This window comes from Colobus angolensis, unplaced genomic scaffold (genome assembly GCF_000951035.1).
Source record: "Colobus angolensis palliatus isolate OR3802 unplaced genomic scaffold, Cang.pa_1.0 Scaffold70, whole genome shotgun sequence".
Lineage (NCBI taxonomy): Eukaryota > Metazoa > Chordata > Mammalia > Primates > Cercopithecidae > Colobus > Colobus angolensis.
The window spans coordinates 6,399,127-6,414,773 of NW_012120710.1; positions in this window are offsets into that span (position 1 = coordinate 6,399,127).

Here is a 15,647-nt window from a genome sequence, read left to right on the forward strand (position 1 = left end):
TTAAGAAAATGTGGCACATATACACCATGGAATACTATGCAGCCATAAAAAAGGATGAGTTTGTGTCCTTTGTAGGGACATGGATGCAGCCAGAAACCGTCATTCTCAGCAAACTATCACAAGAACAGAAAACCAAACACCGCATGTTCTCACTCATAGGTAGGAATTGAACAATGAGATCACTTGGACACAGGGCGGTGAACATCACACACTGGGGCCTATTGTGGGGAGGGGGAAGAGGGGAAGGATAGCATTAGGAGATATACCTAATGTAAATGACGAGTTAATGGGTGCCACACACCAACATGGCACATGTATACATATGTAACAAATCTGCATGTTGTGCACATGTGTACCCTAGAACTTAAAGTATAAAAAAAAGAAATACATTTTATAATGCCATAGCTGCCATAGAGAGTGATTTCTCTGATGGACTTGGACAATGTAAATTGAAAACCTTTGGAAAAAAGTTCACCATCTAGAAGTCATCCATAACATTTGTGATTCATGGGGAAAGGTCAAAATATCAACGATGATAGGGGCTTGAAACAAGTTAATTCCAACCCTCATCAATGAGTTGGAGAAGTTCAAGACTTCAGTGATGAAGTAACTATAGATATGGGGGAAATAGCAAGAAAACTAGAATAAGAAGTGGAGCCTGAAGGTGGGATTGAATTGCTCCAATCTCATGATCAAACTTTAACAGATGAGGAGTTGCCTCTGACAGATGAGCAAAGCAAGCAGTTTTTTGAGATTAAATATACCCCTGTTGAAGATACTGTAAGCATTGTTGGAATGACAACAAATGATTAAGAATATACTTATAACTTTATAAGTAATAAGCTTTATAAATTTATACTTCATTGATAAATCAGAAGCAGAGTGTAAGAAGATTGACCCCAATTTGAAAGAATTTCTACTGTAAGTAAAATAGTATTTAACAAAATACTAACAATATCACAAAGCTACAGAGAAAGCTTTCATGAAAGGAAAAGTCAATCAATGCTGCAAACTTCGTTGTTGTTTTAAGAAATTGCCATACCGAGTCCAACTTTCATAAATCACCACCGTGATCAATCAGCAGCCATAAACATTGAGGCAAGATCCTCTACCAGCAAAAAGGTTGTGACTTGCTGAAGGTTCAAATGATTGTTAGCAGTTTTTAGCAAAAAAAGGTTTTTTTGTTTTTGTTGTTGTTATTGTTTTCGAGACGGAGTCTCACTCTGCCATCCAGGCTGGAGTGCAGTGGTATGATCTCAGCTCACTGCTAACTCTGCCTCCCAGGTTCATGCCATTCTCCTGCCTCAGCCTCCCAAGTAGTAGCTGGGACTACAGGCGCCCACCACCACACCCGACTAATTTTTTTTCTTGTATATTTTGGTATTTTTAGAGAGACTGGGTTTCACCATGTTAGCCAGGATGGTCTCTATCTCCTGATCTTGAGATCCGCCCGCCTCAGCCTCCCAAAGTGCTAGGATTACAGGCATGAGCCACCACGCCCTGCCAAAAAAAAAAAGATTTTTTAACTAAGGTATGTATGTACATTTTTTAAGACATTATTCTATTGCACACTTAATAGACTATAGGATTGTGTAAACAATTTTTATATGCAATGGGAAACCAAAAATTCATGTGAATCACTTTATTGCTTTATTGCAGTGGGCCGAAACTGAACTCATACCTCCAAAATATACCTATATTTTGATTTAGTCTCACTTTTTTAAGTTTTATTTTTAATTTCTGTAGGGACACAGTAGGTATATATGTGTGTGTGTATATATATATATACACATATAGTACATGAGATGTTTTAATACATGCATGCAATGTGAAATAAGCACATTACAAAGAATGGGGTATCCATACCCTCAAGCATTCATCCAATGAGTTGCAAACAATCCAATTACACTCTTTATTTTAAAATGTACAGTTAACATAATCACCCTGTTGTGCTATCAAATAGTATATCTTATTCATTCTTTCTATTTATTTTGTATGCAATAACCATCCCTACCTCCCTTCAAAATCCCCTACTACCCTTCCCAGCCTTTGGTAACCATGCTTCTACTCTCTATGTCCATGATTTCAATTATTTTGATTTTTAGATCCCACAAATAAGTGAGAACATGTGATGTTTGTCTTTCTGTGCCTGACTTATTTCATTTAATGTAATGATCTCCAGTTCCATCCATGTTGTTACAAATAACAGGATCTCATTCCTTTGATAGTTGAATAATACTCCATTGTGTATGTACCACATTTTCTTTATTCATTCATCTGTTGATGGACACTTAGGTTGCTTTCAAATCTTAGCTGTTGTAAACAGTGCTGCAACAAACATGGGAGTGTAGATATCTCTTCATTATACTTACTTCCTTTTTATGGGGTATATACCCAGCAGTTAGATTGCTGGATCATATAGTAACTGAATTATTAGTTTTGTGAGGAACCTCCAAACTGTTCTCCATAGTGATTGTACTAATTTACATTCCCACAAAGAGCGTACAAGTGTTCCCTTTACTCCACATACCCTCCAGCATAAGTTATTGCCCATTTTTTGGATAGAAGTCATTTTAACTAGAGTGAGATGATATCTCATTGTAATTTTGATTTGCATTTCTCTGATGATCAATAATGTTGAGAACCTTCTCATAAGCCTGCTTGCCATTTGTATATCTTCTTTTGAGAATTATCTACTCAAATCTTTAGCCCATTTTTTTAATCAGATCATTAGACTTTTTCCTACAGAGCTGTTTGAGCTCCTTATACATTCTAGTTATTAATCCCTTGACAGATGGATAGTTTGCAAACATGTTCCCCCATCTTGTTAGTTGTCTCTTCATTTTATTTATTGTATCCTTTGCTGTGCAGAAGCTTTTTAACTTGATGTGATCCCACTGGTTAATTTTTGCATTCGTTGCCTGTGTATATGTGGTATTGCTCAATAAATTTTTGCCCAGACCAATGTCCTGGAGATTTTCTCAAATGTTTTCTCATAGTAACTTCATGGTTTGAGATCTTATGTGTAAGCCTTTAACCCATTTTGATTTGACTTTTGTATATGGCAAGAGATACGGGTCTAGTTTCATTCTTCTGCATATGGATATTCAGTTTTCCCCACACCATTTATTAAAGAGACTGTCTTTTTCCCAGTGTATGTTCTTGGCAACTTTGTGGAAAATGAGCTCACTGTAGATGTGTGGATTCTTTCTGAGTTTTCTATTCTGTTTCATTGCTCTATGTGTCTGTTTTTATGCCAGTACCATGCTGTTTTGGTTACTACAACTCTGTGGTATGATTTGAAGTCAGGTAATGATGATTTTTTCCCTTTTGTTCTTTTTACTTAGGATAGCTTTGGTTATTCTGGGTCTTTTGTGGTTTCATATAAATTTTAGAATTATTTTTTCTATTTCTGTGAAGAATGCTATCGGTATTTTGATAGAGATTGCATTGAGTCTATAGTTTGCTATGGGTAGTATGGATATTTTAACAATATAGACTCTTCTTATCCATAAAAATTGAATATTTTCCATTTTTTGGTGTCCTCTTTAATTATTTTCATCACCGTTTTATAGTTTTTATTGTAGAGTTCTTTTATTTATTTGGTTGTTTTCTAGATATTTAATTTTATGTGTGGCTGTTATAAGTGGGATTACCTTTTGGTTTCTTTCTCACATTTTTCACTGTTGGCATAAAAAAATACTACTGATTTTTGTGTGATGATTTTGTATCCTGCAACTATATTGAATTTATTAGGTCTGATAGTTTTCTTGTAGCATCTTGAGGGTTTTCCGAATATAAAATCATATCATCTGCAATCAAGAATAATTTGACTTCTTCCTTTCCAATTTGGGATGTCCTTTGTATCTTTCTCTTGTCTTACTGCTCTAGCTAGGACTTCCAGTAGTATATTGAATAACAGTGGTAACAGTGAGCATCCTTGTCATGTTCCAGATCTTAGAGGAAAGTTTCAGTTTTTCTCCATTCAGTATGATACGAGTTGTGGGTCTGTTATGTGTGGCTTTTAATATATTTAGCTATGTTCCTTCTAATCCCAGGTTTTGGGGGGAGGGGGTTAACATTAAGAGATGTTGATGTTTATCTAATTCTTTTCATCATCAGTTTAAATGATCATATGATTTTTATCCTTTATTCTGTTGATATAATGTATCACAATGATTGATTTGCATGTGTCTAACTATCCTTGTATTTCAGGGATAAATCCCACTTGGTCATGATGAATGATCTTTCTAATGTATTGTCAAATTAGGTTTGCTAGCATTTTTTCTGTTGAGGATTTTTTTTATTATACTTTAAGTTCTAGGGTACATGTGCAGAACATGCAGTTTTGTTACACAAGTATACATGTGCCATAGTGGTTTGCTGCACCCATCAACCAATCACATTAGGTATTTCTCCTAATTTTATCCCTCCCCTAGCCCCCAACCTCCTGCCAGGCCCCAGTGTGTGATGTTCCCCTCCCTATGTCCATGTGTTCTCATTGTTCAACTCCCACTTATGAGTGAGAACATGTGGTGTTTGGTTTTCTCTTCTTGTGATAGTTTGCTGAGAATGATGGTTTCCAGCTTCATCCATGGCCCTGCAAAGGACATGAATTAATCTTTTTATGGCTGCATAGTATTCCATGGTGTATATGTGCCACATTTTCTTTATCCAATCTATCATTGATGGGCATTTGGGTTGGTTCCAAGTCTTTGCTATTGTGAATAGTGCTGCAATAAACATATGTGTGTATGCCTCTTTAGAGTAGAATGATTTTAATCCTTCGGGTATATACCCAGTAATGGGATTGCTAGGTCAAATAGTAATTCTAGTTCTAGATCCCTGAGGAATCGCCACACTGTCTTCCCAATGGTTGAACTAATTTACACTCCCACCAACAGTGTTCTGGCCCAGGGTGTGTCTAGAAGTGTTGTCTGGGAGTTAGGGCCTGGAATGGGGACCTCATGACTCTGACTGGTGCCCTATCCTGCTGTGGCTGAGGGAATATCCAAGATGCAAAACAAAGGCCTCCCCACTTCTCCCTCTCCTCTCTTCTAGTGGAAGGAAAGGGTCTCCTTTGGAGCCATGAGCTGTGCAGCCTGGGTTTAGGGGAGGGGTAAGGCCAGCACTCACTTGGCTGCCCCAGCTGGTGTCTCAGTATGCTGCTTGCCCCCGAGTCCACTGTCCCTGGGCCTAGTTCTGTCCTAGGATTCGTCTAAGAGTTGCAGTCCTTATGGCCTAGACTGTCTTTCAAGTTTACTTAGAGATGCAGAGGCCTTTGGCCCTCAGTGGTGACTTTTGCAGGCACTTAAGTTCTGACTGCTGGGATCAATGATTTCCCTGTGGCTAGAGTTGGTTTAAATGCTCCCTCTGTGGGTGGGCATCAGCTAAGTCTGATCTTGGTTTTACTGTCTGCTCTAACAGAGCAGCACTGAGTTCAGTGCCTCACAATTGCTGTGTTCTTCCCCAAGTGCCCAGAAACACTCTCTGCCCCACTCTGCTGCTACCAAAGGGGAGGGAAGGGTTTGTGGCAGCGATTCAGGACGGTTTTGTCTATCTCTTTAGAGCCTATTTCAGCATTATAAAGTTAAAACCATGTATATAAGGGCTCACCTGATTTTTGGTTCTTATGAAGGTGTTTTCTCCGTGTAGATAGTTGTTAACTTGGTGTCCTTGCATGGAGGATGATCAGTGGAGCGCTCTATTCCACCATCTTGCTCCACCTTTCTCTGATTTATGCTCACTTTGGCTGTGGTGTAGAGAATGGATTCAAGGTGGGAAAGACTGAAAGAGGGAAGACCCCCTAGATAGCTGTTAATGATGGTTAACATGGTTAAGCTATTAACGATGGAAAAGATCATGGAGGCTAGTGGAGTAGAGAGACCAGGTGTGTTTGAGTTTTCTTTTGTCAGGGCGAGTGATTGGTTGGATGTGGAGAGTGAGCTGAGGGAGAAAACGTTTAAGATGACTCCCAGAGTATCCTTTACTTCCCCTCTACTGCTCTCAGCTCTGACCCACCCCTCTCAAACTGCCATCCATTTAGCACTTGTGTTCAGCAAAGATGATATGAGGCAAAAGGTCACTCTTTCCACTACCCTGGAGTTTGGTCAGACATCCACACTGGGAAGATGAAAAATCAGAGAAAAAGTATGGATCATAGCACTAAAGCCACTGATAAGGAACTTAAACATTTGGCCTGTTACAGATTAGCAAACCACAATTATAGGCCCTAATGACAGCCCTTATCAAGGCAGTATATTCTTTTTGACACAATATTGCATTATAACTGGAATTCATCATCCAAATATTAGCATAATGTTAAATTTTAAATAATATTTAAATGTGAATGATTCTAATGTATCACTCAAACATTAAATAATAATGGGAGCATTCATCTTAGAATCACAGTGTTCTCTTGCTTTTATTGTTTCTAAAGTTATTCTACTCATTTTATCACTGCTATATGGCCCAAACTCAGATGATATCCTAGCGCCAGAAATTTCATAGATCCATAAATCAGACAGATGAGTACAACAGAATATCTTAGCAATGGACTCTGAAGCGTGCCAGAGAAGCATGCATTATAGCTAGAATAAACTTTAAATTACTGACTTAAAAGAGGAAATAAATAAAAAGAATGACTCCTGGGATTCTGGCACAAGCAACTAGGTGGATAGAGTTAGCATTTATTAACACAGCACAAACCAAAGGGGGCTGATTAAAATTTCAAATGCATTGAGTTTGAGATGCTTGTGAGGTGTCTGGGTGGGGCTATCAAGTCAGCAGTTGTATATACGGATCTGAAACTCAATGTAGAGATAGAAAAAAATGCTTAACTTGTTGGAATAAAAATGATACGTAAAAGTTTGTTAGAGGGCAAGATTTTCTAATAAAGTAAATATAAAGCAAATTGGAAAAATATAAGTCCAGGGCAAAGTCCTAAGAGCTCCTACATTTAGAGACCAGATTAAGAGGAAGAATGCAAAGATAACAAGAACTACTGGCCTGAGAGACAAATGAAAAACAGGACAGTGGTGTCATGACATCCAAGAAGAAAACAAGTTTTCCCTATTTGCTTTTAGGAAACTTACCTGGTTCTCAATTGTGGTAGCCAACTCACTCCCATGTTTGGTATATTTTGAATACTATTATTTCTCCACTCTCTACTGTTCTGTATATCTCCATGTTTTATAAACTTTGCCTGCCCGTTTGTTGGTGTGTTACAGACAGCATGAGTTATGTTGGGCAATTGCTTGGGAAAGCAAAGGAAAATTAGCTAAGAGGCTGCCAGTTGGTCTAAGAGAAAGCACATATTCATAAAATCTGCCTTCATATAACTTCCCCATTAAGATCTCATACTCAACTTTCCTGACTTATTTAAATGAGCAGTTGGTGTGGGAGAGGAACTAAAAGAGACATATTGGAAAGCAAAGAATGAAAGATTTTAAAAGTGAGTAAGTTTAGAAGGATGTCTCTTCTACTAGATTCTCATCATTTAAATCTTCAGCCAGACCTTCAAACCTTTAGATGGTCAATCACTATTTTGGAAAAGAATGATCTCAACATGGAGCACAATTTAGGGTCAAGCAAATAACTTAGAGGGCCTCTGCTTGCTAGAGGAAAATTTATAAAGCTAAAGGGAAAGTGTCAGCTCAGAATTCCCCAGACTACTTTTAAAACAGTACTGGATCACTCAAATCATTTCCAAAAAAAGGCCTTAACATATTTTCAAAAGTGAGCAAAATTATTGTGACTCAAATGTTCAACTGACATTCAGCAGAGTTAGTGGGTTGATGACAGGTTAAATATATTGTGAAGTTGAATTATTATGTGAAATATGTACCTTTAATGATATGTTGGAGACTTATGTGTACAACATAAACATATTTCCAAGAACACAAAATATATAATATTTTCAGTTATTTTAGATGTCTTTGCTGTTGTATTTTTATGTTTTGGCAAAAAAAGATAAATTAAAATTCTAAATCTTAAGTCAGGAATGCAGCTCCCAATTATAATACTGTTGCTTTTTTCTTTCTTTTTTTTTTAAAAAAAAGGTAGTTAATAATAGAGGTAAGAATTAGATCTGCTTTTAAAACTAGATTCTACAACTTAAAATTACATTATATGACCTTAAGCAAGATACCTAGCCTGTTTAAGCATTAAAGTATGTGTCTGTAAAATGGGGAAAATAACAGCATGAACCTGAGGATTAAACGACATAAGATATACGATGCACTTAGCTACTTAGCTTATGTTCCTTACTGCCTTTCTAGGATACCCTCCTAATGCAATCCTCCATGCAGTTGTAGATGCCCTTGTAGACTTCACAGTGGACCAAACAAAGATGTCACTGTCAATATTAAATAGTATTCTGATGTTAGCTATTGGAGGTACAAAGGAAAAGTACTAGTTATTCCAGTAAAGAAAATCCTTCATATTTCTGGGGGAGAGCATGAGCCAGAAAAAAATTAATATGGTGTTGATAGTCATTCCCAAGACCAAGAGAGAAATGCTCCCACCTACCCAGGTTTGCATTATTGGACACCACATCACTGGAGAAGAATTCCACCTCATTCACTTTTCCTTTTTTGTCAGGAACATATCTTTGAAAGGTGATAGAGGCAATCCGGAGCAGCATAAAAGGTGTGCATGGGCATCATTGCAAGAATGTGATGACAGCAGACATATGGCCATCCATACAGAATAGGAAAAAGAAAAAGGATGACTTAAAGTCCCAAAAGTTTTACCAACATCATATGAACATTTCATTATTCCAGTTGCAGCGATGAACAAATGAAAATTCAGAAAGATTAAGCAACCTCTCCAACACATTTAATTAGAAACAATAGGGCTAAAATTTATATCCACATCTCTGTCATCCTTGCACAGTGAGAGAGACAGCATTAATACCCCACCCCCACAAGTCTTTACCCTCCCTTGTATCTATGACTTTTGCATATAACTGTAGGTCTCTTCACTACATAGAGGAAACCTATTTCCACACTTTTTCACTTTGGGTTTAGCCGTGTGGCTTAAATTGTCACTAGTACAATGAGTGGGGAAGTTATGATCTGCTAAAGCCCTCAGAGGCCATGTATGTCTTCCTCTTGCCTTGTTGGCCCTTTACTATGACCACAAAACATGTTTATCAAGGCTAGCTCACTGGTCCCAAGGGGAGGATGAAAGACACGTGGAACAAAGCCATCCCAGGCAAACCCCACCTAAAGCACCCAACCCGGAGTTGATCTGTAGCTATAGAGCTATAATAGTAAATTATTATTGCTGTTAACCACTGAATTTGGGGGTAGTTTACTTTGTAGCAATGGCTAACCAGTGTACACGCTATCAACAGATTCAGCTTGACGTTATTGTTTATCTCATTAAAAATTTTTGTTTTTGCAATTATGCGGATAGTGACCCAGAAGATCAGCTTTAATTGACATTTTTGAGAAAGTTATTGAAGCTATTACTAAGAAGTTAAAAAGAGTCATTAGGGTATTTGATATCTTATATCTAAGGAGGAGCTGCACCATGTAATCTACTATTTTTCTTAAGAGACAAGGTCTCACTCTGTCACCCAGGCTGGATTACAATGCCATGATCATAGCTCACTGCAGATTTGAACTCCTGGACTCAGGCAATCCTCTTGCCTCAGCCTCCTGAGTAGCTGGGATTACAGTTGCAAGCCACCACACCTGGCTAATCTACTTATTTAATTTCTTTTCTACTGACATGGACCCTGCTAAACAACTCCAGAAAGAGATGTTAAGTAAAAGGAAATGATTTTCTTTTCTATTTCAAATCAGTATCACCTGGGGGGGTAAATTCCACTCTGCTGACTTCTTAAACTCCTGCTCTAACTTCATGCAAATGCAATATCAAGTTTTAATAAATTAGAGGATTATTTTGTTTCATTTTTTTCAAAAAGTGAGTTTTACATTATATTTGTACAATGTCAAAAAGCACAAGTTTCTCTTCTATTTCTGATTTTCCTAGCCTGACATTTTGCCTTAGTTTCCCAGCCACAGTCTAAACTTTATGTTTGGCCTATTGTTTTCTATATTATGCTTCATCTGTGTTTCCCGAATTACAGTCCATCCAAAAATAGATTTCTCAAATGTTCCATCTTTTATTTTCTCTTACTCTTAGCCACTTACAGTCATATTGCAGTTTTCAATTTCAATTTCTGAAGCAGACCATGTCTTTGTTACTTATGAGAGCCTGTTTCTATGAAGCAGTCTCTTGAACATAGATGTCATCTCCAAAATATTAAATAATTGTGACCTTCCATTGGTAACAATCTGAGCTACATGCAGAGGATTTATACAATGTAAAGGCTATCTCATTCATCAGTAAATTCCCAAGTGGCTATCTCCCTCTGTGTTCGTTCTTCTATATTATCCCTTGTGTAGTCTTTTTTTTCAGGTTTTCAATAAAACTGCAATAAAAAATTAGGATAATGATCTCCAGAGGCAGGAGGAGCACTGGCTCCTCCATCAGAACATTATAACAAAATGGTATATAATTAATCTTCAAGTGTATGATTTTTCTTTCTTAATTGAACTTGCAATACAATGTTTTCATGTATGTGTGTAGATAAATGAATGTATTTGTTTTGCTGTTTCTAACTGAATGTGGCTTTCTTAAGGATAAGAACTATGACTTTTCATTTCCTGTGGTCTTTGTGCCCATCAGCACCACGATCATCACAGATGCTCAATACACATTTGGTAAACAAATGAATAAATCTTCATTCTGCATTGCTCAATATTCAATTCTCTGGATTGATATCTCTCATTTTAATTCTCTTCAGTTGTAATGACCATGGAAAGTAACCTATAAAACCACCCAGCACAGTGCCTGCATGGGGGCTGCGTTGTTCATTAAACATGTTTCTCATTCTTGAGGCACCACAGTACTCTCACACAGGTAAGTGCCAATAGTTACTTTAAAATTAATAAACCTCAAGCAAAAGTAAAAGAAAACATTCCTTCCCACATGCACAATCTAATAGCATAATCAGCAGCTCTCCAATAGTGCAGGAACCCCTTCTTTTATTACCTTTTGTTCTTCCTTTCCTCCTCTCCCCACACAACCACACACAGAAATCAGGACTTGTTTGAGTAATATTTATATTATATAACTCTCATTTAACAATTTGGCTCCATTAGGTTGTCCTCAGAAAATAAATGAAGAAAATGCAAGTCAGTTTTACCTGATTCATTGTTATCTGAGTCCAGGTTTCTAAGTCCATCCTGAAAGAATGACTCTCTACAGCCCTGTTCAACCTTTGCTGGGACCAGCTCATGGTCTCTTATCTTTTATGGCATCCTCATTCCATTTTATTTCTCATATTGCACCACAGTGATCTTCTTAAAATAAATTTTCCTTCTATTTGAGAAACAAATAGAACAGTAGTTGTTAACCTCTTTTGGAGGAATTGCCCCACTCCCATCCCAAATATCCAAAGGCATAAATCCTCTAAACATTATGTACAACCTTAGATGTTCCTTAGATCCCTGGGTTAAGGCCTTGAAGCCCAGAGAGATGTTTCTACTCCTATATCTAGTATTTAAGATCCTCCATAATCTTCTCAAACTTTATTTCCAAACAATCTCATCTCCCCAAATTCCCCAAACTAAATTCCAGATAAATTTAATCACCCAGAAAGCTTTTCCCAACTGCATTTCTATGAGTTAGGAAACTGGACTGGAATTCAGGAGTTCTGGCTTCCACCTAGCCAAGGAACTTTATAAAGTCACTTGTACTTTCTGAATCTCATTTTATGCATGTACAAATTCATGGAGCTGATTTAAACCAGGATTCTCCAAAGTATGATATGTGAACAACTGAGTTTAGATGGTACACAACCTGTTTCTTTTTATTTTAAAGATTGTGTGTTTATTTTAATGTGATCTGTGAAAATATATATATTTATAAATTTTATATTTTAATGCATAATATGAAATTAATATAATATATGTGACACATCTAAGCTGTAATTTACAGATATTTTCATGTAGACAAAGTATTAAAAGTGAGTCAATCTAGAATTTATTGAAGTATATATTAAGTAAATAATAAGCAATATAAAGATACAGCAAGATTTATCAAGGTCATATGCAAATATGAAGATTGAGGAGAACTGGACCAACTGATCTCCAAGGCCTGTTCCAGTCCTAGGACACCATAGTTCCTTAACTTAGACTCTCTCTTCAAGGGGAACATTCTTCCTAGAGCTCAACATAAGCAGCTCACCCAGAGACAATAAGGAAGGAGATCAAAGAGCTGCTGCTTCATTCTCAAAAAGGAAAAAAGGTGAATTTAAAAAAAAGAAATAGTTCCCATTTTTAGATGAAGACAAATAGAACAGATTTTATATAAGCTGCCCAAGATCCACCAGGAGCCCACTGCTGGGAACAGATCCCAGACTTGCTCTCATGGGATTGGCATTGACAGTTTTGTTGGGACCAACTGATGGCATAGTTATGACTCAAAACATAAAGGAGCACAAATTTTTTTCTTAATGACTAACATATACACACTCAGATTTAGAGAGAAACTGCAGCTGCTCCTTCCAACTACAAGTTTGATGAACAGATGGCAGGCTTCATCTGGGAATGGAAAGATTTAGGGCTAGAATTGCATAAAGTTAGAAGACCAGAAAGAGAGGGTGCTGTAACTACAAATGCATTTAAGAATTGCCACAAGAAAGGTCTGGGTCTTGTGTGCTGCACATCACTCATGGCTACGGTTGTTTTGTGTTTTAAATATTGATGAGTCAGAGAACAAATGTCATTCAAGCTGTATGTGTGTTTGTGTGAGATGACTATTGCATCCAAAGAGATGACTGCTTCTTCTAAAAGAGTTTTCCCCACTAATTTTGAGACATCCATCCTAGTATCCACATCTTTACATAAAACTAGGTCCTAGGAATTGGGAGCTGATTCCTTCCCTGATTGCAGTCCAGAGAATTATCTTGTTGTATGTTCTTATTCTTCCTAACGTAAAATCAAACCCAAGGGTAAAAGAGGAAGTTGTTTAGTGGGTACACAGTCTCAATCTGCAAAATAAAAAAGTACTGGAGATCTGTTGTACAACAGTGTGAACACACTTAAAACTACTGAACTGTACATTTAAAACTGGTTAAGATTGTTTTAAAAAATCAGACAAACTGGAAAGCATTCAGTGTTCAATCTGAAGAGCTTCCAATAATCTAGGATTGAAAGCAAATCTGAAAAAGCAAAAGAAAAAAGGGAAATAAAGCATATGGCATATATCCAAGGATGCATCCAGCTAATGCCCTTGGAGAGAAACCCATTAAGAGGAACATAAGGCAGCTCAGACTGAGCAGTGAGAGATAGAAATTATCGGGGAAAACAAAGGGACTCCTTATAAGGGAAGTAAAGACATCATATAAAGTCACTTATTTCAGAGGATGGCTCTGATAGCAAAATTTAGACCAGGAAATATAGGCTTAATTATGAGATGATGATCAAGAAGGATAGGTGCACACAGGTAATTTAACTATGGCTTGGATAATAGTATGTAGGGGGCTCATTGGGAAGGCCTTTCCAAACCTTACTGTCTCCTTCTTCTTCACCCAATGCTTCATCATTTATGATTTAAATTGTTAAGAAAAAACTAAGACACAATTTTTAAACAGTAAATTGAGAGTTAAGAGGCTTACCTTCTGGTCTTTGAAATGTGATTAACCAGCAGTTTCTCCTTGAAAATTCTTTCCTTCTATCTCCTCATTTCTAAAGCAAGAGCTGGACACCCTGGTATCTAATACCTCTTCACGTACCAGTAGTCATTGATTGATATTAGGAAAGTTTGTTGTCATATTTGGTTCTCTGCCTCTTCTGTCCCACCTGTGTAACATGTTACCTGTCACTTCACAGGGAAGAGATCTTAAAATTGTACCTGAGGATCATTCAGCCTATCAGGTTATCTTGTCATCTGTGTTGTCTGGGTCTTAGGCATTGAGGAAAAATAAAGTTTATGAAGTAATACGTCTTAGACCTTACAGATAATGTGATAAAGAGGGAGCAATACAAAAATATATATATTTGAAAATGGAAGAGGATAAGAGCTACAATATGGTTCTGAAATAAAAGGAATTAGTCCTTCAACAGAAATGCCAGAAGAAGGTGGAGGAAGATGGCAGAATAGAAGGCTCCACTGTTTATCTCCCACCCTGCAAGGATATAAATTTAACAACTTTCTACACACACACACACACACACACACACACATACGCACACAAAAACAAAAACAAACACAAAAAACACCTTCATAAGAAGCAAAATCTAGTGAGTACTCATAGTACCTGGTTTTAACTTCATATTACTTAAAAAAAACTCCACAGCCTGCCTATAGTCCCAGCTACTTGGGAGGCTGAGGAAGGAGAATGGCGTAAACCCAGGAGGTGGAGCTTGCAGTAAGCCAAGATCATGCCACTGCACTCCAGCCTTGGGACCGAGTGAGACTCCATCTCAAAAAAAAAAAAAAAAAAAAAAAAAAGGCATTCCAGGATTTCCAGGATGGCCGCAAAGGAACAGCTCCAGACTGCAGCTCCCAACATGATCGGCAGAGAAGACAGGTGATTTCTGCATTTCCAATTGAGGTATGTGGTTCATCTCACTGGGACTGGTTGGACAGTGGGTGCAGCCCACAGAAGGTGAGCCAAAGCAGGGTAGGGTGTCGCATCACCTGGGAAGTGCAGGGGTCAGGGGATTTCCCTTTCCTAACCAAGGAAAACTGTGACAGACTACCTGGAAAAACAGGACACTTCTGCCCAAATACTATGCTTTTCCCAAGGTCTTAGCAACCAGCAGACAAGGTGATTCTCTCCCATGCCTGACTCAGGGGGTCTCACGTCCAGGGAACCTTGCTGACTGCTAGTGCAGCAGTTTGAGATCAATCTGTGAGGTGGCAGCTTGACTGAGGGAGGGGCGTCTACCACTGATGAGGCTTGAGTAGGTAAACAAAGCGACCGGGAAGCTCAAACTGAGCGGAGTCCACCACACTCAACAAGGACTACTGCTTCTAGACTCCACTTCTGTGGGCAGGGCATAGCTGAACAAAAAGGAAACAGACAACTTCTGCAGACTTCAATGTCCCTGTCTGACAGCTCTGAAGAGAGCAGTGGTTCTCCCAACATGGCATTTGAGCTCTAAGAATGGACAGACTGCCTCCTCAAGTGGGTCCCTGACCCTCATGTAGCCTAACTGGGAGACACCTCCCAGTATGAGCCAACAGACACCTCAAAAAGGCAGCTGCCCCTCTGGGATGAAGCTTCCAGAGGAAGGATCAGGCAGCAATATGTGCTGTTCTGCAACCTCCACTGGTGATACCCAGGCAAACAGGGTCTGGAGTGGAACTCCAGCAAATTCCAACAGACCTGCAGCTGAGGGACCTGATGGTTAGAAGGAAAACCAACAAACAGAAAGGAATAGCATCAACATCAACAAAAAGGTCATCTACACCAAAACCCCATCTGTAGGTCACCAACATCAAAGACCAAAGGTAGCTAAAACCACAAAGATTGGGAGAAACCAGAGCAGAAAACCTGAAAATTCTAAAAGTCAAAGTGCCTCTTCTCCTCCAAAGGATCACAGCTCCTCGCCAGCAATGGA